The 25,309-nt window shown below is 38.5% G+C and overlaps 1 long non-coding RNA gene across 1 annotated transcript in view; it reads right to left on the bottom strand.

Moving 5' to 3' along the window:
- Nucleotides 1–6,319: 6,319 nt before the first annotated feature.
- Nucleotides 6,320–25,309, bottom strand: part of LOC311581973 — a 120,437-nt gene continuing 101,447 nt past the window's right edge. Inside the window, exon 5 of the long non-coding RNA XR_014773970.1 lies at nucleotides 6,320–6,486. This is a non-coding gene — a long non-coding RNA (uncharacterized lncRNA). The remainder of the gene's footprint in view (nucleotides 6,487–25,309) is intronic.

The raw sequence follows: 25,309 nt of genomic DNA on the forward strand, positions 1-25,309 counted from the left end.
CCCTGAAATACAAATCATCACTTCATTTGTGATGAAGAGCCAAGCTTGGGGAGATGGGAGGAAGAAAAATATAATAGGAAAACATAGAAGGGTGGATACACATGAACATACCTGAAGTATTATATTCATTATGTTTGGTTGGCTTCGTGGTATAACAGCACAAAGGATAGCTGATGGGGCAGAAACTATAAAACAGTTGCCATTCAGAGCTTAGAAAACCAGGAAAAATGCAGAAATCGCCTACATTGGTTAAAAAAAAAAAAAAGAAAAAGAAGAAGAAAAAGAAAAAGAAAGCATTTGTATGTAGTGGTAGTGGCATGTGACAGCATGTTTCTGTATCACCAGTGCATCTTTTGGTCACTCAGTATTTGAAGTGTTTCCTTGATTCAATTTTACAGCATTAATTTCTTGGCAAACATTCTACAACACTTTTTAGGACTGAGTCAAACCTAAAGTAAAGAAGTTTTCTTCTTCCCACTTTGAAGTTCTATTTTTTTTTTCTGCGCGTTGTATGGAGCCTTGTGAGAGTAAATAAACAAGATAATCCCTACCCTCAAAGGAAATCACAAACTTGCTGAGGGTTTATAAAAAGCAAAACAAAAATTTAGTATTTTTAGTCAATTAAGTAGAAAATTTAGGCTCCAAATACTCCTCTCTTAAAGGTGTACAACCAAAGCACGAAGAACGGGATATTTAATTTGTTTTGCTTAATTTATTGGTTACCTACTAGAACTGGAGGCCACAAAACACTCAACTAAAAAGAAAGTATTCATGGGAAATATTCAACATGCAAAACATGCCTGCCAAGAAAGCAAATAACCCACAGAGAGCCAATAAAGTAGAGACTCTTACTTCATGCTCCAAGTGCCTCCTGACCAGAGCGGCATGTCCAGAGAGCATCTCACATCTGTAGAACGCTTGTTTAAGGGAGATCGTTTCCAACAGCCTCAAAAGTATGTAGCACAAGTCATTACCTGGAGAAATAATACACAAACTCTTAGACAATGAAGGGAAAGAACAAGGATGCTATTTTGAAAAGTCAGGGAGGAGGTGGCTCTGCTGAGTGAAGAGTTACTTTCCAGCCCTGAGAAGTTTTACAAGATCGCTTTCATGACTGTGCTCAGAGTTCATGAGGCTGAGCTACAGAGACTTAGGTCCAAGAGAGCATAGCTTTGGAGCTCAAGCAAATCCAGTCGTGCATGCTTGGGTTTGAGAACTTTAGCTGCAGTGTCTGTCATTAAAAATAGGAATGGTTGAAAGCACGTTCTCGCTATAAAACTGTAATTATGAGACATTCTTAAATCTTCTGCTGTGGATTTGTAGAAGCATCCATGTTTCTTGAACTTTATTTTCTCATGTATAACATAATCAGAAGCAATACTCACTGGCTTGGAGGTTAGTTCCTAGTGTCTTCAGTGCAATTTTAATAGTTTATTACTGGTTTTGCCTTCCAATGTTTTCCCTGTGTATTTACACATAATTATTAACTGTTTCTTATCTCTCAGCAATGCTCAGGCTATCCCTACAGTAGTGCCCTACAGCCAGTGTGGAATCAAAAGTACTTGCTGTGAAATTAATGTTTATAAAACTATAGAGGAAATGCATCCTTATGCTGGAAGCTCCAAACTGAACTTTATCACTAAGTAAAAAGGTCATATGTAGTGAAATGAATCCTGCATGCCTTCAATATGGGCTCAGCTTCATGACTAATATTGAACCCATACAGGAGGGAACATATTTTTTCAAAAGTCTGTCAGACAACATCTTTACTGGTAAAGGTAACATCATCTGCAATGATACATATTTACGCTATGTACTGATGATATATGATAAGCAGAATGCAAGTGAACCTGCATACAATTATTCCCTGAAGTCCAAACCCTTGATCTAACTTTACAGATGTCAATCTAAACACAAACTGAAAGACCTTCTACAAAGCACTGAGCATTGTTCCTTTAAACAGTCAATGTCATGGAAAAATGAAGACCGAGAAACCATCACACAAGTTGAGAAGACTAGAGCAGGTGTCCAGATTCAATGTGGTATTGTGGATTTGATCCTGGAACTAAAAAGGAGCATTAGCAAAAAACAAACAAACAAACAAACAAACAAAAACCTGTTTGAATCTGCACACAGACTCTAGCTAATAGAACCTATCAATGTTCAACAAAGGAACTGTGGCTTGTAAGAAGACAGCAGCATGGCAAGTGTGTATTGAAATTCCTTGTGCTATCTTTCCAAATTTCTAAGTCTATTCTTCACACAACATCTAAATGAATCAAACATACAGAGGAATGAAGGACACCCCCACCCTTGCAAACAGGTATTTGTAACCCTCAAGATGGGTAAAGAAGCAACTTCTGGACCATTCTTTACATGAACAAATAAGATACAACATTTTATGACTTTCTCATTTCTTGAGACCTTGAGCTTGTATTTCTCCTGCTTCAGCCTCTTTGGTATTGATATTATAAGTGTGCACTAGCATAATTAGCTCTCCTCATTTCTCAGTATTGAAGTCTGGATGAAGTGTTGGAGTACTTGTCATAGTTAAGATTCACTAAATGTTTAAATAGCTCAAATAAAACTTTCAGACATATCTTTGTATCGACAGAAGAAAACATCATTTGTAAATCATGAAGCCATTACTTTTTTTCACCAATTCACTGGACCCTGGCAGGACATAAAAAATAATTTAAGTCATTACATTCAAATATATGGGGGTGGCACCAGAAAAATTATTGTTAGACCTGGAACCAAGGTGCTATCCTTATAACTCCTGATCTGTAATTGTCAGCCACCCTACAGAGTTTACTCAATCATTGACACTGAGTGGAGAAGGCATCTTCCTTCTCAGCAGAATTTTGAAGAGGGAATGGAGGAACATCAAGTTTCCATAGACACAATCTAAAAAGCAATTGAGACTGTGGACATTTTCTATTGTAATTTGGTAGAGAAGGTTGCAGTACCTTTGATCAAAATGAGATGATTCATTTGTAAGTACTTAGTTTAACTCCCACCATTATTAGTTTTGTGATTTGTAATTTGCAACATTTTAAAAGGTGAGTACTAGATTTAGTGACTCCTATTCTTTCAGTGAATGGATCACAATAAAATTGTTAGCCTGCTCCTTTTTGCACTTAGTATTAAAGTTATAGTTTCATTTTACAAAACCTTAGTTTTTCCCATCCTCTCTTGTATTTCTTACAGCTTTTGGAAGACCATTTGGAAGTCACAGCTCACCCCTGTGTCAAGAAACAAAGGCCTACAGAATTTAAATAGATCCGCCATAATGTACTCTTCCACCCAGTTTTTATCTCTATGTGGTATACAATTGTGCAGTTATTTTTCCAAAGTATGTCTGATTATATTATAGTAAAAGAAATAAAGCAACCTCAAAAGTTAATGACTGTAATTCTCAGTCAAAGATATGTATTAAATCCTTCTGAAAATTTCTCACCTGGAGGTGCCACTATGATAAGTAAATATGAGGTGGAGAGATGGGAGAGAGAGAAGGGAATAGTGTGTACAGTATAAAGATAAGAGGAACTGGAGACATGAGGGTGGTAAGAATAAGCCTGGTGTCAGTTGCCTGTGGCTCATGTTACCACCAAAGGCCATGTGAGCATCCCTAGTGTGAGATTCCTCTTGGAGCCATCTGATGGTCAAGGGCTGCAGAGAGTTGGCCCTGCTCCTGACCAACTGAGGAATTCAGGAGAGCCAGCCCTGCCCCTTGCCTGGGCAGTGTGGGAGAGCTGGTCTCATGGTATAAGAGTGGTAGAGGCAACCCTGAGGGTGTGAAAGCTGGATAGCTGGCCACACTCCTACGATGGTTAGTACTGGAGAGCTGGCTGTGGTGGCATGGGTACAGAAGAGCTAACCCCAATAGTGTGAGTGTGAAAGAGCCAGTCCTGCCTCTTGTAGACTACCAGAAGCAGGAGAGCTGTCCTTGCCCCTCACATGGGCAAAATAGTAGAGCTGACTCTGGAGGTGTAGAGGAAGAAGAGTTGCTTGCTGAAAAACACAATCACCACTCAGGCTCATTTCCAAGGCCTAGAGTTGGCCCACCTCAACATCTACCTCATCTATGAACTGCTGGGGCACAAGAAGGGTCCAAAACTGCAGGGTTTCCATATCACAGGGTAACAATATATCTGAGAGGGGTCCTGGTGGGACCCATTATAGGTAGTGTAGCAGAAGCCTGAGGCCTTGAACCACACCAAAGACCCATTGCAATGAACATTTGCAAGTAAAGCTGTTTAAGCAAAAGAGTATACTTCTGTGGCACACCACAGCTTCCATGGAAAGATTTCTTTTTCTTATGAGGGGAACAGGTTTCAAGGGTAGAAGGCAGATATGGAAGGATGGGGAGATGAGAGGGATTGGTGTGCATGGTGTTAAATATGGAAAGAATCAATGAACAGTGTTTAGAAGATGTTACATATGAGTTATGTCTTCAGATGACTCAACTTAGTGGAGGGGACACAAATAAAATAGCTGCCTACAGTGTCTCAGTCAAATCATCTTTCAACGATAGCTCATAAGAATTTCTCAACTGGCTCTAACACTCAGACTGACCAGTGTGACATGGGCATTTTTAGTCCTGTCAGATTGCTACATGTTGTCACTTTTGCAATACTGATAGTCATTAATTCCTGTATCATCAATGGATACAAAAGGATGGATGGTGTCAGCAATACAGGGGGGTATAGCTGCCTTCATAAAGAGAACAGAGACATTAGGATGTAACGTGAACAAAAAATAGACTTATTAGAAATGGCACACTATTGGCACTGGGAAAATTTTAAAGACAAAATCCAAAGTGTTCAGTATATGATAAATGTTACCTATATAGGTAAGAAACAGTTATTAGCTAAGTTGTTCAGAATAACATTGCCAATATTGAACACCTCCTGACCTAATGTTTCTTATGTAGGGATGAAGATCTGAGAATATGAAGATTCAAGAGCAACTATTGAAATCAGAATGATAGGCAGGCTGGATGCTGGTTGCCTGTGGCACAAATCATCCTTTTGTGTGATAGTGAATTTCATAAGCAAAAAGAAAACTTGATACTTTGCTTATCAAGAGACTGTCTAAGTCCTAACAGAATACCAGAGACCCAGCAATGTACATGGAAACTGATTTAGGTATACAGTTCTAAGGGCTGAAAAAAATCAAATGCTGAGAGGCTCACATCAAGCAAATATCTGCCTATGGCCACCTAAGATATAATACAAGGGTGTGAAAGCATCAGGTCCATTTGCACACTCTAGCCAATGTGCTAGACCCTAATCCATTCTGGAGGCAGCTCTCTCAGTGGCACAATACCCACCTCCTTCCATGAGAACATATTTCTCCATCTTATATTATGTCCATAACACATATGTTTAGAGAAATAGAGCCAAGGAATAACAGAAGTATAATCTTAATAACCCAGATTTATACAGATGAAAGTACCTGTGATATACCAACATGGAGAAAAATGTTGTAAAGCTTCTAAGTACTCAGACAGGCATACAATAATTGTGAACATGCAGACAGCATCTGTAAGCAAAACTCCCTCTTCGTCATTTTAGACATAAGCACCAAGAGCTTTTGGAAGCTCCACTCTGTGAGCAGAAAATATGTGCAAGCTTCAGAGAAATATTTATAGTTTTGAACAAACCAGAAACATCCTTAGACTACCTTCTTACTGAAGTTTTATGGTCCTGCTGTATCCCCACTTATGAGTCCAAACTCAACTGCCCATTGGTCTCTTCTTGAATATGTGGTTCCCTTTCCAGACTCCTAAGGCCACCTCTGCTTCTTCTATCAACTCCTGTGGTTACACCCTGACCTTCATTTTGTAAGTTTCACATCATATTTCACTTTATCTTCTACTTTAAGTTGTTTACCAATGTCTTTACTTGCAAATCTCTTGACTTCCCATTTTAAAAATAGTAGGATATAATTGAGGAGGACATAGTGTTCTCTGTTCTCTAGTGAGTTGTAAAAATGTTTGCCTGATGCAAATTCACTATCTATTGTTGAAATCATGTGTTGTGTAAGATTTTATAAGTAACAGTAATTTCCCATATCACAAAGAGTGAGAGCTTCCTATATATCATCTAAAATGTTATATGTAGGACATATTTTTTTATAAAAGTAAACAATGGTATGACTATAATTGTCTCAGTTTAATTGCAACTCAGTTGGTCACATGTACATTATTTATAAGAACGGAGATGGAACGGAGAAACCATGGAAGGAACCCTTGTAACTCCAAACAGATTTGACATTGTTTAATTTACAAGTAGCTTGGAAATGATGGGTGGATATATGTCATATGTCTTATAAAGTTTCCAGCTCAAGCAGTAAAGAGCTCTGTGAACCTTCTTCATTGTTGCCAGCAAAAGTGATATCATCCATTGCTGGAATTCAGCTGTCAGTTTGAACACGAAGCAAAGCAGCTGTTGGCACCACGTAACTTTGTTGACTTTGTGCCTGAGGAGAGAACGGGAAAGAAGCTGAGTCGTGATATAGGAAAGCTGAGCCATCCAGGGAGAAGCGTAACCGTCACGTGTGTTTCTGATGAGCATCTGTTTACTCACTGGCTTTGGGAGGTAAAGAATGACTTGGACTCACTTAGCACACTTACCAATTCTTAATTTACCAGCTTTGAGCCCTTAAAATTTTTCTAGACAAGTAGTAAGTAATGCACGATTTTGCTAATAATCTTTAAGAATAAAATAGGGAAAACTCATGGCATAGTAGATGTTTGATAGGGTCCGAGGGACATCCTGTCTTCCTTCAAGGCAGTGATTGCTATTTGTTTCACAATCTTCCGTGTCTTAAAAACTGTTCTCTCACGTGTCTTTGGGTTTTGATTCAGTGAGGAGAGTGAATCCTAACCCTCTTAGTTCATGTTGGGCAGAAGTAGAAGTTGTGCTTTGCTTTAAACAGATTTTCTTTGTTTGTAGTGCTTCTATGTGGATTTCCAGCATGACCCACTTTGAATTTTTAAGATGGAATCTGAAGAAAATGTTTATTTTCTTTCCCTACAACACTTAGCTATTACAGCACTGCTGATTAAAATGATAGCCCCCCCCCTCCACACTCACTACATACTATTTGTTTCTCACTGGCTCAAAACCAACTGAATAAGCATGTGCTTAGCTTGGTAGTTAATATTGTATTCCATTGACGCATGACATGTTTTTTAAATTTAGTATCTATTAATTTTAACTTTTATTTATTTTTCTAGAGTAACAGACTACTAAATTTACAGACGTTTTTAAACAAGCCATACAAAATAGTTGCAAGCTTATTTTTTTCTCTCTTACTTTTTTTGGGGGGGGGGTTGAGCGGGGTGGGAGTAGATCCGAGAATCTACACTTGATGGCAAAATCAAAATGTTCTTAGTGAGTATTGTGATGTTTATTTGATATCCCCATTCTGGTGCAGACAATCAAGCTTGTGCACCTACTGTGTCCAAAGTTAGATGTGGCTAAAGAGTGTGTTCTAAGGAGCTGGGTAGCTGCATCTAACCATTGCAGTTAGATTCCATAAAGAGTGGGAAGAGGGAAGGATATAACACAAGATTAAAATCAAACCACTTTCTCCTCTATGACGTAAGACAAACATACCCACAGCCTTGGCCGCTAACCCTGACAATTGCCTTCACTTCTGGTGCTTTGTATTTAAACCATGATGGGAAAATGAATCAAAGAGCTATTGCTCTTAAACAGCTCCACAACAATCCCAAATGATACTTCCAACCTCTGCTTATGTTTTACAGTAAGGAATCAGGTCACGACATGGATTTGTTAAATGTGCATGTAGACACCAAAGTTGAAGGTGCCTGGGCTTTCACTCTGCAGTGTTTCTAAGACTGTGTCTGTTCAATGCAAACAGAAGAGGAGGAAGTCTTGATAGAATAGGAGAAATGATGGACACTCAGCAATCTGATTGGCTTCAATATTATTCATGGAATATAGCCTAGTCCATGTTGTAGATGACGCTGAGGCTTGGGCTTCATTGGTCTTCCTCTACTCAGCTACATCATTTGTTAATGAATCCTCTGGATTAGGGGTACTTAAAAAAGCCTGGCTTGACAGCAGAACTACATGGTTCTACAGTACTAAGGATCACTTATCTTTCAAATATCTAAACATATTCCCAGCTTGTCTACATAGGATGATTAGTCTTGATTATGAAATCTACTTCATCTACTCCATTGGGCTTTCTTCTGGAGGGAATAGTTAAAAGTTAAAAGTCCCTCCCTCAAAGGAGGAGATCCTGAGGCCCAGTAATGACCACAAGATAATAACTGTTGTTGCTCTCATCTATTTCAGCTTTTTGACACCAGGAACTGGCCCTGCCAGCAAATGCTGGATTTCCTGAATGACCTTCCATGACAACATACCCATCTTCTCAGATCCTGAATATGAATTCTTATATACACTCTGGGAGATTTATTCTTCTACATTTGGGAGATTTGATACTGTTGTAGTTAGGGTTGCTATTGCTGTGGTGAAACACCATAATCAAAAGCAAGTTGGGAAAAATGGGGTTTATTTGGCTTATACTTTCACATCATAGTCCATCACTGAAAAGAGTCAGAGCAGGAGCTCATAGAGGGCTAAAATCTGAAGACAGGAGCTGATGTAAAGGCGATGGAGGAGTGCTGCTTAATTGCTTGATCCCCATTGCTTACTCAGCCTGCTTTCTTAAAGAGTAGTGGGCTAACAACCCAGGGATAGCACCACCCACAATGGGATGGGCCCTCCCATGTCAATCACTAAATAAGAAAATGTAAGGACAGCTAGAACTTATAGAGGCATTTTCACAGTGGAGGCTCTCTACTTCCAGATAACTCTAGCTTATGTCAAGTTCACATACCAGGACACACCCTAAAAGTAAATAACTATTCTTTTTATTTTCTACTCATTTTAGTGTATACAAGCACAATCAATCAAATTTTAGTAGCATGTTAATAGATCATAAAGAGTTTTTCAACACACATAATTCTACCATTAAATGGATAATGCAATTCATTTTCTATATTTTTCATAGCCTTGCATTTTATTACATTTTCTTGTATGTGTTGAAGAATGGAAAATATATTTCTGTCTCAACTTTGAGGAAAACTAATAACTCACCACAGAGAATGATGTTAGCTAAACTTTTTATAAATAACATGCCAGACTGTAAAATTCACTTTCTAGTTGGTTAAAAGTATCAATCACAAGAGCTGAAGGAGCAGGTGAGGACTTAAGAGTCCCTATGGCTGTTGCAGAGGAATTGAGTTCCGATCCCAGGCCCCACATGGCAGCTCACGACCACTTGTGACTCCAGTTTCAGGGGATCTGACACTTTCTTCTGGCCCCCATGAGCTACTATACTCACATAGCACACACATCCTCAAACAAGCACCTTCACATACACATAAATGAAAGAGAATATAATATATCTTTAAAGATATTAATCACAGACATGGGAGACATTTTCTCATGTGACTTTTCTGTACCTTTAAAATAATCATAATGTCCTACTTGTAGGTTTCTAGGACCCTCTGGATCCTTCTACTTTGCTATTCTCCCATGCTTCTCTCATCTAGAGTCTCAATAGGATGTCCTCCCCTCTGTCCCAGTTTCCTGGTAAGTGAAGGCTTTTGTGGGACATGCCCCTTGGGCTAGTATGCAGATATAAGTGAGACCTGGTGGCACTCAGAGGAAGGACAGCAGGTTACCAAGAAGAGACTTGATACCCTATGAGCATATACAGGGGGAGGTAATCCCCTCAGGAACAGTCATAGGGGAGAGGAATAAGGGGAAAATGGGAGGGAGGGAAGAATGGGAGGATACAAGGGATGGGATAACCATTGAGATGTAACAAGAATAAATTAATAAAGGAGAAAAATTTTTTTAAAAAAGTGAGTATATACCATTTAAGTCTTTCTGCTTCTGGTTTAACTCACTCATTATGATCATTTCTAGCTCAATCCATTTATCTACAAATTTTAGGAATTCCTTGTTTTTAATAGCTGAGTAGTATTCCCTAGTGTATATGTACCACAGTTTCTTTATCCATTCTTCAACAGAGGGACATTTAGGCTGTTTCCATGATCTGGCTATTATGAATAAGGCTGCTATGAACATGGTTGAGGGAGTCCTGGTGGCACTCAGAGGAAGGACAGCGGGTTACCAAGAAGAGACTTGATACCCTATGAGCATGTACGTGGGGAGGTAATCCCCCTTAGGAACAGTCATAGGGGAGGGGAGTAAGGGGAAAATGGGAGGGAGGGAAGAATGGGAGGATACAAGGGATGGGATAACCATTGAGATGTAACAAAATTAAATTAATAAAAAATTTAAAAAAATAAAATAATCATAAACTTCATTTTCTTTTTTAATTAGCATGAATTGGAAAATTATGGACATTGAGCTTTCGCATGATAGAAGCATCGTGCATTTACTAATTACTCCTTATTTGACATTTGCTACTGTCGCTTACTAATTCCTGTTGCATTTGATGTGCAATTGTTTTGTTAAGGATTTTGCATAGGTGTTTATGAGAAGCAGTTTGTAGTTTGTTATCCTTGTAGTAACCTTGCTTACTTTCTGTACCCGAGTAATATCAGTGCCATATAGCTATGGAATATTCCCCCATCATCTCGCTGTTTGTGACTATTTTTTTAGTACAATTTGCATTATTTCTTTCTGAAATAATATGCTACAGTTCATCAAGGAAGCTTCTGAAACCAGCTCATTCAATATGAAAGGTTTATAATTAAATTTTAATTCTGTAAACAAATAATAGATTTGTTCAGTTTTAAGGAACTTCATTCAGTGTTAAATGTGATGATAATCTATGGTTTTAAAGGAACATGCATATTTCATCTAAGGTGTCAAATAGCATGGATGGTGTCAAATGTCATGGATGATGTCAAATGGATATACCAGTTTCAATCCTCACTTTTCTGAAACAATTTCTGTTATCTGTATTTTTTTAATTAAATCTTGAGGTTAGTCGGTTTATTAGACATTTCAAAAGTAACTGTTGATTTTCTGTTTTCTCTGTCATTTGCATTTTAAACATCTTTGCATAAACAAAATCGTAAAATGAAGCCAGGGTCCAAATCTGCCTATCATAATGTTCTACTTGTAGGCTTCTAGGACCCTCTGGATCCTTCTACTTTGCCATTCTCCCATGATTCTCTCATCTAGAGTCCCACAAGTAGAACATTATGATAGGCAGATTTGGGCACAGGGGTCCCGCTCAAACTAAGGCACCAGCCAAGGACAATACAGACGGTAAACCTTAAACCCTTACCCAGATCTAGACAATGGACAGAACACTCTCCACAGTAGAGTGGAGAGTGGGATATCACTTTCTCACATACTCTGGTGCCTCACCTTTGACCATGTCCCCTGGAGGGGGAGACCTGGTGACACTCAGAGGAAGGACAGCAGGTTACCAAGAAGAGACTTGATACCCTATGAACATATACAGGGGGAGGTAATCCCCCTCAGGAACAGTCATAGGGGAGGGGAATAAGGGCAAAATGGGAGGGAGGGAAGAATGGGAGGATACAAGGGATGGGATAACCATTGAGATGTAAAAGAATAGATTAATAAAGGAGAAAAAAATGAAGCCAGGGTATAGATAACCCACCTGTGTTTCTAAAATGAACATATTTTCAGTGTTTAAATTGGACTTCCATTAGGACTCTAGTTCCTTAAGTACAGCAATTAAAGTTCACAGGCTAGTCATAATTTGTGTGCTTTTCTCTGAATTTGGAACTTTCTTATATAATTCTCATTCTTCTACTGCTGCGGAGTATAATTGGTTCTTTTCATAGATTTGTGAATAGATGCTTTTCTCTCTGGCAAAGCCTCCTGTCTTTTTTCCTTTTCAGTTATGGTTATATCCAAAGCTATGACTTTCTCTAAGCACTACTTTTACACACATTGTGATAACTTGTTTTTCCGGATCAAAGCACTATCCTTTTAGTTCACATACTTGTCTTAATCTCTAGCAGCTTCCTTTTCAAATATTTTGGAAAATTTCAACTCTACATGGCTCATGATTGCTTAGTTCAACTTTAACAATTGCCTGAAAAAATATACTCTCTATAGCTTTAAAAAATTATATTTGAGGTCTATTTGATGGGCCTATGCAAGGCTTCCTATAAATATTTTAATAAACAGTACAAATGAAATGTATTAATATTTCCAATAATACATAATGTAGTTAAATTCGGGTACATGAGCAGGACTCAAATGTTCAAGTGGATGTACATTCTGGGTTGGTGTGCCTGTTTTTTATGGGTTCTATTTTTATTCCCCAAACACCTGTTTATCTTTGTGTTCACTTAGGTTTTTATTGTTTTAAAGTACTCTTGGTCTGTCAATAGTAAAGCCACATAAGATTTATCATACTAAGTATTTGCAAGTATGTCCTTTAATACTGTGCTTTCAACCACTGTCTGTTTCCCTAGTGTTTCATGGGACTAGTATCAATAGGCTTTCTTTCTTTTTATTCATACTCAACCTGACAAAGTGACAATTTACCTATTAATTGCCATTTTAGACAACTTACACTTAATATACTTATTGGCATCATCTGACCTAAATGTAAACAAGTGCTTTCATCTATATATTCAAATTTTTTCCTTTTTTTATTAATTTATTCTTGTTACATCTCAATGGTTATCCCATCCCTTGTATCCTCCCATTCTTCCCTCCCTCCCATTTTGCCCTTATTCCCCTCCCCTATGACTGTTCCTGAGGGGGATTACCTCCCCCTGTATATGCTCATAGGGTATCAAGTCTCTTCTTGGTAACCTGCTGTCCTTCCTCTGAGTGCCACCAGGTCTCCCCCTCCAGGGGACATGGTCAAAGGTGAGGCACCAGAGTATGTGAGAAAGTAATATCCCACTCTCCACTCTACTGTGGAGAATGTTCTGACCATTGGCTAGATCTGGGTAGGGTTTAATTCCTCATCCTGCTTTTCCTTAGTTTTGTTGGATTAGGTAACTTTTTATTTATTCAATTTAATGTTTTGCTGTACCTCCTTTTTTAACTTTATATCTGCATGTGTGTGTGTTTGTGTGTGTGTGTGATTGGTGGCTACTACAATTGGAGAGTAATTTATCACAATCTATCTTCAAATGAATGTATAAGTTGTTACTAGTTTTCACATAATGGCAATATTGTTTTATGTTATTTGTACATGTTATAACTCTCAGGTATTTTATTATGTATATTAATATACTTACTTTATATAGTGAAAGATTTTCAAAAATAAGTAGACACAGAACATGCAGATATATATTTTAAAGGTATTTTTTATTTTGCCCATTTTTAATGTCTTATGTCTAATACTCATCACTTCTTCCTCCAATTTCAGTGCTGTTTTTACTATTAGAGTATTGCTTCGCTGAATACAAGACACTATGCTAATTGTTTCTTTTAGTGTATTGAAGATGCAGTTCTCTTTACTTTTCCTGAATACATAACTTCCCTGAGAAGACAGTCATCTCCCTGCTATTGGTGCTCTTGTTTGTGTAAACACATCTTTATTCAGAAATTCAGTTTAATTTCTTCTTGCTATTTATTTATTTATTCACTTTACATCCTGGTTATAGCCCCATCCCCGCCCTCCCCTCCCAGTCCCACTTCCCTTCCTCTCCTCTCTCTTCCTCCCTTATTCCTCAAAAAAGGTGAGGACCCTTTCCCATCCACCCCAGCTCATCAAGTCTTATCAGGGCTGAGCAATCCTCTCTCCCTGTGGCCTGGCATGGAAGTCCAGCCAGGGGGAAGTGACAATAAAGCTGGCAAAAGAGTCCGTGTCAGAGACATCTCTGATCCCCTTACTAGAGGACCCATATGAAGCCTGAGCTGCCCATTGGCTATGTCAGCTTAGGGGGCCTAGGTCCAGTCCAAGCATGGTTCTTGGTTGGTGCTTCAGTGTCAGCAAGCCCCTCTAGGCCCTGGTTAGCTGATACTGTTGGTCTTCTTGTGGGCATCTGTCATCTCCAGTGTTTGGCTGTAAGTCTCAGAATCTGTTTTGAGGCACTGCTGGATGGAGCCTCTCAGAGGACAAATCTGCTAGGCTCCTGTCTGTAAATATAGCAGAGTATTTTTTAATAGTGTCAGGGGATGTCTTTCCCATGGGGTGGGTCTCAGGTTGGGCTAGGCATTGGTTGGACATTCCCTCAATCTTTCCTCCATCTGCTCTATCTTTATCCCTGCACATCTTGTAGGCAGGGTAAATTTTGGGTCAAAGTTTCTGTGGGTGGCTTGGTATTCCACTCCCTCTACTAGATCTTTAATTTTGTTTCAACATTCACGATGGTGGAGACTGAGTTCAGGCCCAACTACTTGGTAGCTGAGTACACTTGCCCCTTCCTGAATCCTCTCAGAGTGCTGTAAGATCTGTATTTTATCATCCGTTTTCAGTGTTCTTATATAGAAAATATTCAGGCAAGGGTTATCTTTCTGTTCATTTTGACTTGCTTTCACTGATATTATGGTATCTCTGGATTATTGTTTTCTTAAATTTGGGAAACCTTTGATATATTGTTTTTTAAAGTCCTTCACTTTTTTTCTGTTACTTTGCATCTACCACTATATGTATGATGTATGCTATTTTTTACTGCCCTACAGATATTACCTCTCTTGCCCCTCCCCTTCCCCTTCCCTGACCCTTTCTCCTCTTCTGTTTTAAGAAAGGGTTTCATGTAGTGCTGGGCATAGATTTGCTGTATATACGAAGATGACCTGGAACTTTTGGATCTTCCTACATTACTTTCCCTGTGCTGGGGCTGCAGGTGTGTGCCCCCACACCTAGTTTTATCAAGTGCTGGGGATTGAACTCATGTCTTCTTGCATGCTAAACAAGCTCACTACCAACTGAGCTATGTCCCATGCCCCTTCTGTGCTTTCTTCCACTCATCCTCTTTTGTGCTTCAGTTTGGACATAGTCTCTTGTCTTAGCATCAGTGAATTGATCCGTTGATGTGCAGACAGTTGTTAAAACTAAACCATGAACTCTTCATTTCTGGTAATATATTTTACATTTCTATCATCTCCTTTTAGCTTTTCCTCAAAGTTGGCACTTCTCAAAATTTCTTTCCATACCTGTTGCGACTTTTCTACAGGACCATTCCACCTTTTTATTGCAAGTGGTTTGTAGTGCCTCTCTGGCAACCTAACATTTGCAACATAGCATGATTCCAGAGGTATCTTTGTGTTTTACAGCAAAGTCATGGGTTTTATAGCAATTCTGCCTCTGTACCGTAGCTCAGCTGCAGGCTCTTGGAGACACTGATGACCTTTTGCATTACAGGTGTTTCTGTCTATTCTGTTTGGCTTTGCGATTGTAGCCACACTGCATCCAATGAAGGCTGGAATGAGTTGGAGAGAGTTCATGTCTTTTCTCATCTCACAGAGTCACCTTGGACTATGCTCCTCACATGTCTGGAACTCATGAGATGGTGTTTTTGAGAAGCAGGCCAGTCTGTTGTTTGAGTTGGTTTTGATGAATCTATAATTTCTTCTGTTAGTCTTTCCATTGCTATTTGAATGTTCCTGAAGTTTAAGCTATTTTATTTGTTTTGATGGTAGATTCTTCCTCTTTCTATTGGTACAGAAATCAGAGAAGCCGCATCTCTTCTTCCCTATGAATGGCTTCCTCTTTTGTAGGATTTAGTTTGACGAGACTTCTTCCCCATTCCAGCTGACAAGTGGTTTAAGAATGGTGGTAATTTAAAGTTTCTTCTACCTAATTTGGCTGCTGTTTCAAAGTTCCCATTTCAAAGAAAAAGAAAACAACTCCCCAAATCCTTTAGAAGCAAGTCTGTCTTGTTGGATCCAAATTTCTGAGTGGAGATCAATATCTATCATATCTCCTCTCTATTAACTTTAAACATTTATCTTGATCTAAAAACATTTTAACCCCTAACGTACTAAGCTTAATTGAAAAACTAAGCTGTCTGGTCTTCAAACACATCAGAGACTTGAGAAGGGTTAAAACTTAAATACTTGAGTGAAGCTGGAGTGTGGGCTAGCAGCTTCCAAAATGAAACAACAACTGAGGCAGTTTACTGCCTGAACAGTCACCCAACAGTCTCTATAACGTTGGAGCATCATCTTTAGCCTTCTGGCCCAATATATCTGACAGACATATTTGTGAGGCAAGAATTATTGAGGACTTGCTTATCCTGTCTTGGCAGAGTTTGGTCATCAACTCTGCATGTATCTAAACTTGCCCATTTTTAGGCAGACTTCTGTCTGTGACAGAAACGAGGACCTTTTGCCCAGTGACTGGTTTGCCATATTTAAAGCCATCTCCCTAAGGAGGTTCTTTGATGCTCATCTTCTTCTTTAAGGCAGGTTGGGTGTTGTTAGGAGTTAACTTGTCTTGTTGTCAGAGAATCTTTAGAATAATAAAAACATCTTTAAATGTCATATTCTGTAGCTCTCTGAGGTGTTTGAAGACCATATTTAACTATTTTACCTCATATATCTATAGAATCATATCTATCTATTAGACTTAGCAAGATAAGAAAGATGCTTACTTCAAGTTTGCCAAATACAAATGGCCAAATCACCATGAATGTAACATTTATATCATTCCTTATCGTCTCTTCATTCTCCCTGCTGGATGTAGTTTATTTTACTTATGTGTAATAATAAATATGTATAAGCTAAAAAAGAAACATATTAAAATACTTTTTAAAAATGAAGCAAGTATATTGTGCCTGTAATCTAGAAAGGTAAAGGGTATACAGTTTTGTTCCTCACCCCTGGGGAAACAGGTGCTCAAGAGGCAAAAGCAGATGAGTTCAAGTGAAAGCTTTGTTCAAGAGCAGTGTCTTCGATCCACATCAAAAATCCACACTTAGTCATTACTAAAGGTCAATTTGCCTAATAATAATTGATTCTGTAAACATTTATTGAGCTATTTTACTGACTGGGCAGCTTTGTTGGGGAGGGAGGTATGCTGAAGAGAGAGAAAAGGTTCATAGTGTATTTGCACATGCTCACGAATGGCATGCTCAGAGGTAGTGCCTTTGTGTGTTTGTTGCATAAGTGCTAGGATCACTGCCAAAGCCAGGTGTGAGAACATCAGATCTGGAAGACAAACACTGGCAGGGAAATCACTGAGAACTGTACCCCGAGTTAAGTTGGTGCCAATTGAGCACAGTATAGTATTTGGTTCCTCAGCTTAGATGGCTGTGGAGACAGAGAGTAACTACCCATGGCTGGACCTCAGAGACGCCATGTTACACACACAGGGGTATCAAGCCAAGAACAGAAAGGTCTGAGGGAAAACGTAAGGAAGAGACAAATTCAACTTTCACAGTCTCAGAGCTCTGAACCTGACCTGTAAGGCAGCATGTGACCATCTAAGCTCAAATGTTGGGCTGTGTGTGTGTGGTTTTTTTAATGGAGTTTATCCTATGAAATGGTAGGCTTTGTGAAGTTAGTATTTCTAAACATTTTCTCCAGGAAATACCATGCTTAGCAGCTGATGGAGCCAGGAATTTACCTAAACTTCTTAATTGGACTGTGTTTTTTCAAGGCAATACAATTCATTTAAACTTAAATAAGAAATACTGATCATTTAGTAATCCCTGAACTCCACTAGAGACAGATGATATAAAAATAAATAATACAAAATTCTACAGTCTAGTAGAAGAATAGCATCCAGACTATTAGAAGAAATCATATGAACTAATAAGTTAATATTTCTTAGTTTTCCTGGAAGGGACAATCTAATCAGAGCGCTGAAATGACTGTATGCAATAATTGCAGTTTGGTACCATCATTAATAAATCATTTAGTTTATTGTTAAAACTAAAGTAGGTTGTTAAATATGAATTTATTTTACCAGTTGCTCAATAGTTATTATGTCCTTATAAAAAGATATGAAAATCACCCCAGCACTTTAATCTGAATGCTTTCACACTTTTACCTTTCTACTCTTCCATCTGGGAAAGAGCGAGGCAGTCATTTGTAGAAGCATCATCGTGTGTTCATCTATTTGCAAACATCAGAATTTTTTCCAGACCAATTGAGTAAGTTGGACATTCACAGAATTTATTCACAGTACTCCAATTCTGATAAATATAAACCAACCATTTTAACTTGATTACTCGAGATTGAAAAATAAAATGCCATCAAGTCCTAAAGTGGGCAATATTGAAACTCAGATCCTAAGAGCAGCATCCTTTCCTCAGTGTTGGTACTGGATATGCCTCGACTCGCATCCACCCACTGAAGCCCTTCTGTATCTCACATGCACGAACTACCATTTGTATCAGTCACAGCACCCAACCTACATTTAATTTAAGTTATGTGATGAAATGGATCATTTATGACCTACAAAGTTTATACGATCTGACTGATATAATTGCCTTTTTCATCAGAAAATCTAAAATGATTGCTGTCCCACATTGGTTTTAATTTTACTAGCCTATCATGGGAATTAGAGTTAATCTCACAGTGAATTTTTGCTTAGATAAGAATTAAAATATCTGCTAAGGCATGTGAAAGGGGATTTAATGCATGTTAGAAACAGAGAAAGGTAAAAGTTTTGAGTAATGTATATATTTCTGTATTTAAAAATGGAGCCAATAAAATAATCTTCACTAAGAAACAAAAGAAAACTACCTACCTCCTCTCTGAGTGAGGATGGAAAAATAAAGAAAACCCAACAGCACTTTACTTTCATATTACTTAAAAGCATTAAACCTAAATAATAGAAGAGAGAGAGACACAGGATAACTGTCTCTCAAAGAGCACTTCCTGTGACTCCAGTGCAACCAGAAAAAGGCTAAGCTGCTCATTCTGTGTGGCTGCAAAGTGACAGGAGACTGCCTCTACATGGGAGGTCAGGTAGACTCTAAGTCAGGAAGTCCAGACAAAACACACAGAGGTCTTTGTTTTAGAAAGATAGTTTTGTAGATGATGAAAGAGCTTAACCATTGGGTTTTATTTAGGTAAATTGACATATAACTAATACATGCACGTCAGTGTATGATACATAATCCATTATGCATAATCTGTCCTAAATATATTATGTACTATAATATGTGATCTCTACTGTTTAGATTTCTTTGGACTTCAGATATATGTTTAAAAATGAATTAAATTTTAAAAAGTTTTAAAATTCTACCTATTATTATTTCTAGGAGATAAATATCAATTGAACTTCCCACCACTTTAATCTTAATAGCAGCATTAAAATCCATGATACTGCTACTAGTTTCTGCCCAGGACAGAATTTAACTGACTTTGATGCAGCATGTGGAAGCTATTACAGCTCATGAAAAAGAATCTCTATGAATCTGGCTTTTGTACTTTTGTAATTGTCTCAGTAAGAGTGGAAGGTTTCCAAAGATTAATAATTAGACATTTCAGGATCTTTAGAGTAGGGTAAATCCTTTAAATAAATATTTAAATGTACAGGAGATAACAAACACTTTGCAGGTCCACAGTCCAAGTGAAGAGTTACATCTAAGCTCCAGCTAAGAGCCCAAGTCGCCTATCACATAGGTTCAGCTCTCTCCCCTCCCATTACTCTAAAATATGAGAAAGTTGTTCCACTGCAAATAGAAAATGACATTACCAATAGAAATAAAATTTAACTTTTGAATTATTGATGGAGGACATGATCTTGCTGATAATTAATCCAGATTAGAGAGACCCAGGAAGTGTCCAATATGCTTAAAGCAGATTTCTTAGATATGATGGGAAAGGCTTCATTTCAGAGAAGGCAGAAATAGAGACAGGAGGAAAGGAAGCCTGGACAGTAGCAATCAGAATCATTACTTAGTTTGCAAGCTAACAGGATCAGTCTGCCTCCTTATAGCCTCTCCCATTGGTGAACGACAGCAGTGATGCTTAGTCCCTTGCTCAAAACAAAGAGCATCTTTTAAAAGCGATTAAGTAGAGGACACAAGTTGAGTTAGCAATTCATTGTGACATTAGTCACCTGAGAGAGCAGATCTTTCTTCTAGGAGTGTTGGGGCTCTAACCTTATACAGGGGAACTTAAGAAGAAGTAACTCTCAAATTAGAAAAATAAAAAGTACATGGAAAACCATTTCCTGAGCAACAGTGTTGACCTCTGAGCAGTCTGCCCGCATTCGCCCTAGCCATACATCTTAAATGACACCTAGCAGTTGACAACTCTTGCTTATTTCCTGACAAACATTAACTGCTTGGCAAAACTTTAGCTATCTCTAAACCTTCTTATGGACCCATCTATAAATTTCATTGTAAAACCCACAGTATATTGAATAGCCTTACCAGAGCCTCCTATTCTCCATATCTGACCAACAGACACCTAACAAGGGTCTCTACTCTTTGATCCTCCTCAAGTGTTGCACAGTCACTTCCAGGCATTGTCGGCAAGAATCCTGTTAGGTTGATTTAGCTAGAAATTATTCACCTTCTTGCCCTCCTACCGCTCTTTCTTGTAGAATTTTCCAACCCTTCACTACCACCCAGCTTCTGTGCCACAATTAATTAATCTATCCTGTATGCAGAGTCAAACACAATTGTTTCCCTCTATTGAGAAGATTCTGCTACAGTGATCTCTGTTTCTGTTGTACTGGGATGGAATAGAATTTTCAGACTTTGGAACTAGTCTAAGCACAGAGAACACGAGACTGCAGAATGCTGAGCCTTAAACAGGTCACCTATCTTAACCCTGTCCTCCCAAGGCGCAGAGATCATTGTGATAGAGGGAGAAGAAATAGTGTAAGAGCCAAAGGCAGCATATAACCACAAAGAAACCGTGTTTTCCAGACACAGCAGGGCAGTGGCATATATATATTAGTGGTTGTGACAGCACACACAAGACCTGCATGAACTCAAGACAGACAAAAGCCAAGTATAGAAGGAGGAAGTAGGCAGGAATTCCCACCCCAATCTAAAGAGCTATTGGTAGTTGATAGGTTCTGGGAGAGGGAGTTTTCTTTATGGCTAAGAATCCCAGTAGGTTGATAATGCTCCAGTGATGGCCACACATCCAAGAGTATATAGTCAGCACCTGATAGATATAAAATTGTACTTGATAGGTTTTAAAAGAAAAGACACAGTGGGTAGGTAAAGAAGGGGAATGGAGGCAAAGTGTAAAAACTATCAAAATGCATTGAACAATATTCTCAAAGAACTAATAAAAAGACAAAAATAAAAGCAAAACAGCAACAATAAGAAAAACCAAACAGGTTTAAATTAAAAACAGGAACGGGTCGCATTCTCAGAGAGATTTGGGTCCATATCAGTTACTTTAAAAAAGAAGTAAAAAAAACCTTAAATGACAACTGTTAAAACCAAGCAATGTTTTTTTTTAACTATAAACACCTTCTTTCAAAATAACTGAGATGAAAAAAAAATCAATAGACAGTTTGTATACTAAATTAATGCTTTGTTCTTAAATATAAAATAGGTAAGCCTATAAGGCATAAAATGAATAAGAATTTGAAAAATATGAATCTGATATGGTAATTAATTGATAGGCCAATTCAGTAACTTTTATATTTTTATAGTTTTTGAAAAAATGTAGACAAAAGGAAACATACAAGTAAATTAATATTTAAAAACATTAAAATTCTTATTAATTGAAGAATGGCAGAGCAAGGCTTTAGACTTATAGAGCCAAGAAATTGGTGAAATTTGGAACTCAAAGAAAATCACAGATTTGCAAATGTTTCCAGAGCAAAATGAAAACAAGCTAGTAGAGGGTACTAATTAGCAATTTAGCAATAATAGCCAAAGAAAGGAAAACAGTGGTTCTTGACTGTGAGGATTGAGGAAAATATACTCTATAAGCAAAGCATTGCAGTAAATCAAAGACTGGCTTAAGTGAAAAATGCTGCCTGAGCACTGTGCAGCCAGGCATGTGCTCTCCTGCAGAGGCACAGCCCTAGACCACAGCTGGGAGGGCTCTGTCTGTACATGTTAGGCAAGTACTCTCACCACTGAGCCACACCACTAGCCCACAGCTGCTGGCACACAGGGACTCAGAAGAGTCTCTACAGGTGTGATGGGGTCCTCTAATCCCTTTGTTGATGCATCAATATAAATTTGCTTTGCATGTTGGAAAATCAGAGACAGCCATGTATGCTAACACATGCCTAAGACTCAAGCATTCGGGAGGCCGAGGCAAGAGAACCGTAATCTGAGGCTAAGATGAGATACAAAGCAAGTTTGAAAACAGCCCGCAGTACACAGTGACATCTGATTCCAAATAAATAAATAAATAAATAAATAAATAAATAAATAAATAAATACAAAATGAAACCAAATAAACCTAAATACCCATTTTAGTTAACCTGAGGTTTTCCATTCTTTGGTTATTGTTTCAGGTTTTTTTTCCCCCATTTTTTCCCATTGTTTTATTTGTTCTGAGCACTTTCTCTAGTGTGAGATGTCAAACTCCCTGCACTTTACAGATCGTTGAATGTGATTAAGCAGATAAATATATTTAGCTCCTCAGCAAAAATAGAAACCATAGTAGATGGCATGTTTTTCAGATAACTAAATAAATATAATGCTTTGCGCCCCACCAGCTTTTATATGACAGGCTAGTCACTTCTGAGCAGAACCTTTTAGCCTCGAATTTTAATAATTTGATGTTTAAATGGAAGGATGATATTTATGGAGAAATGTGACCAACTAAGTCCTCATGAAAGAATGAAGCCTTTACTATAAGCTTTCTAGTCACACCCAGAGAGAAATGCTAAGCAGAGATTACAAGGGGACAGCTTATGGAAGGAATCCATAAGGACCTCACTGACAATTACAGTGGCTTCATTTGCCACTTGCATGTTTATACAAGTGAACAGGGTGGTGGATTCTGAAACAATATGCTATGCCTTTTCATTTCCCTCTCAAGGCCCATGCTTGGACATGAATTATTTTTAGAAGAAGATGCTTTAGACTGATGACGCAAAGCCATGGCAAATCTGTGAGTCAGAAAGTGGATGAGCAAGCTTTCAGGAGCATGCTGTGCTGCAGGACTCCTGGCTGGCTATTTTTGGCATGGTGTTGTCAGGATTCGTGCTTATGGTAATCTTGAGTAGTAAACAAGTGAAAGTGTTTCCAAAACAGGGCCTCTTTCAACATTTTTCTGTTAAGAATTCCTTTCAAGTTCTTATTCTATTAGAATATTCTACTAGAAAATTGTGCTGTGGTTTTAAAATACAATTTGCATTTATGTCAGAAAAAGTAATTTTTAAATACTTCTGATTCTCTCTATACATTCACACATATCCATACATATTTATATGTCTAGATACAAAATTTGGAGTGAAATAGATTATTTACGGCCTTCTGTACATAGATACCTTGAATTGGGCTTGTTAAAATAAAGTATCACCGTCCTCTTCTTTGGTGACATAAACTTGGCCGTGATCACTGAAAAAGGATGAGCAGATCTGAGAAATGGCTAGTGGGTAAAGTGCGCACCTCACAAGAATGGCGCGGGAGTTCCCATCCCCAGGACCCTTGTAAAGCCTCGCCCCACTGTATGCATCTCTAGTTCCAATGCTCCTATGGTGAGATGAGGACTGGAGACCCTGAAAAACTGTAGAGCCTTGAAAGCCTGTTTGCCAGCCACCTGGCCGATCTAGTGATGAAGAATAGAGCCCCTGTCGTGAACAAAGTAGAAGGTGTGGGATGATGTCTGGAGATGTCCTTTCACTTCTACATCATAAGCACATAGCTGGTCTTTCTTGCTGTCTCTTTCTGTCCCTGTCTCCGTCTCTCTCTGTCCCATTCTCTCTCTCTCTCTCTCTCTCTCTCTCTCTCTCTCTCTCTCTCTCTCTCTCCCTCTTTCTCTCTCTTTCACACACACATAAACACACACACACACACACACACATCACAATCATGTACATACATAATGAAAAATAAAGTGTTTTGTAACAGAAGTACAGTGCAATCTTTATTTTGGAAGTGAAGAATGCTATCATGTAAACCCTGACCATAAAGAAACATTGAAAGTCAGTCAAGGTGCTGTTTTCTGTATATTTGACAACAACAACAACAACACCACAAAAACCCAGAGCAGTTAGTTAGGGCAACAGTAAAAGGTTCCCATAAAATGTCTGATTCTGAAATTGATAGAATAACTCAGCCGGTTTTGTTTTGTTTAGCAGTTTCAGTCCATTATTTGGATAGAGTTGACCACTTATTTGTGAGACAAGGCTGGTCAAAGCCAGGAGGTGAATGTGGGGGATAGACTTACTGATGGGATTAAATGCCCAGTTGTGTCTGGTCAGAACAGAGAGGTAGAGGGTTAGACAGGAATTTCCCCCAAATCATCTAGTGGCTAATGGCCAGACAGGAAAGCATAGCAAGAGTTGGAGTAGCAACCACATCCACAGTGAAGGTCCAGTGGCCTCTTTATCTAGTGAGTTTTACTGTACCTAATTAATGCAGGGAGGAGGTTTTAAAGGTTAGACTAAATAAGAAATGACATGATTAGCTCAGCTTGCCTTAGATGACCAGCACTTGAAGAAATATATAACTTGGCATCTGTGCAGGAAGCAGGTTATCTTTGAGATAACACTAGTTTGCTCCAAATTCCCTGCATACATGGGCAGGAGTCCATGGGCCTCCAGATAGCCTTTATCTTGCATTCTGTTTGTATGCTTTCAGTTGTCCTCTCGATTTAGCAAGCTTCTTGGGAATGAAAAGGTGGGGGGGCTTCAGAGACATTACTTTAAATGTCTTAAGATATTTTATTTTATATATGTGTATCTATCTGTCAGAGGGTATGCATGTGCCTAAGGTACATGAAGGTCCCTATGGAGACCACAAGACGATGCCATATTGCCTGGAAGAATTGTGAGCTGTCTGTTACAGGTGGCAGCAATTGAAACTGAGTCCTCTTAAAGAGCCAGCAAGTGTTGTTAACAGCTAAACCAGCTCTCCAAATCTTCTACATTTCCTTTTCTTAGTCATCATACAAGGTTGCGAATTTGTCTAATTGTTTAAAAAAAGAAAGTCTAATCTTTTACTTAAAGCAGTAAGTAAATCCAACCTTTATTAAAAGGAATCGGACCTCTTCCACAAACAGAAGCATGCACTATGGTATCCTGGTCCTCTGTTGGCTTCTGTTGAGATTTCCTTTTCATCACCATCATCACCACCACTACCACAACCATCATCATCATCATCATTATTAATTCACATTACATCTGGATTGTAATCCCCCCTCTTGTTCCCACCCTTCCCCATTCGATCTATTCCCCTCCCCTAGACCTCTGACAAGTGGGCTCCTCCGTCCCCACCATATGATCA

This window comes from Acomys minous, assembly GCF_964271855.1.
Source record: "Acomys minous genome assembly, chromosome: 13".
NCBI lineage: Eukaryota > Metazoa > Chordata > Mammalia > Rodentia > Muridae > Acomys > Acomys minous.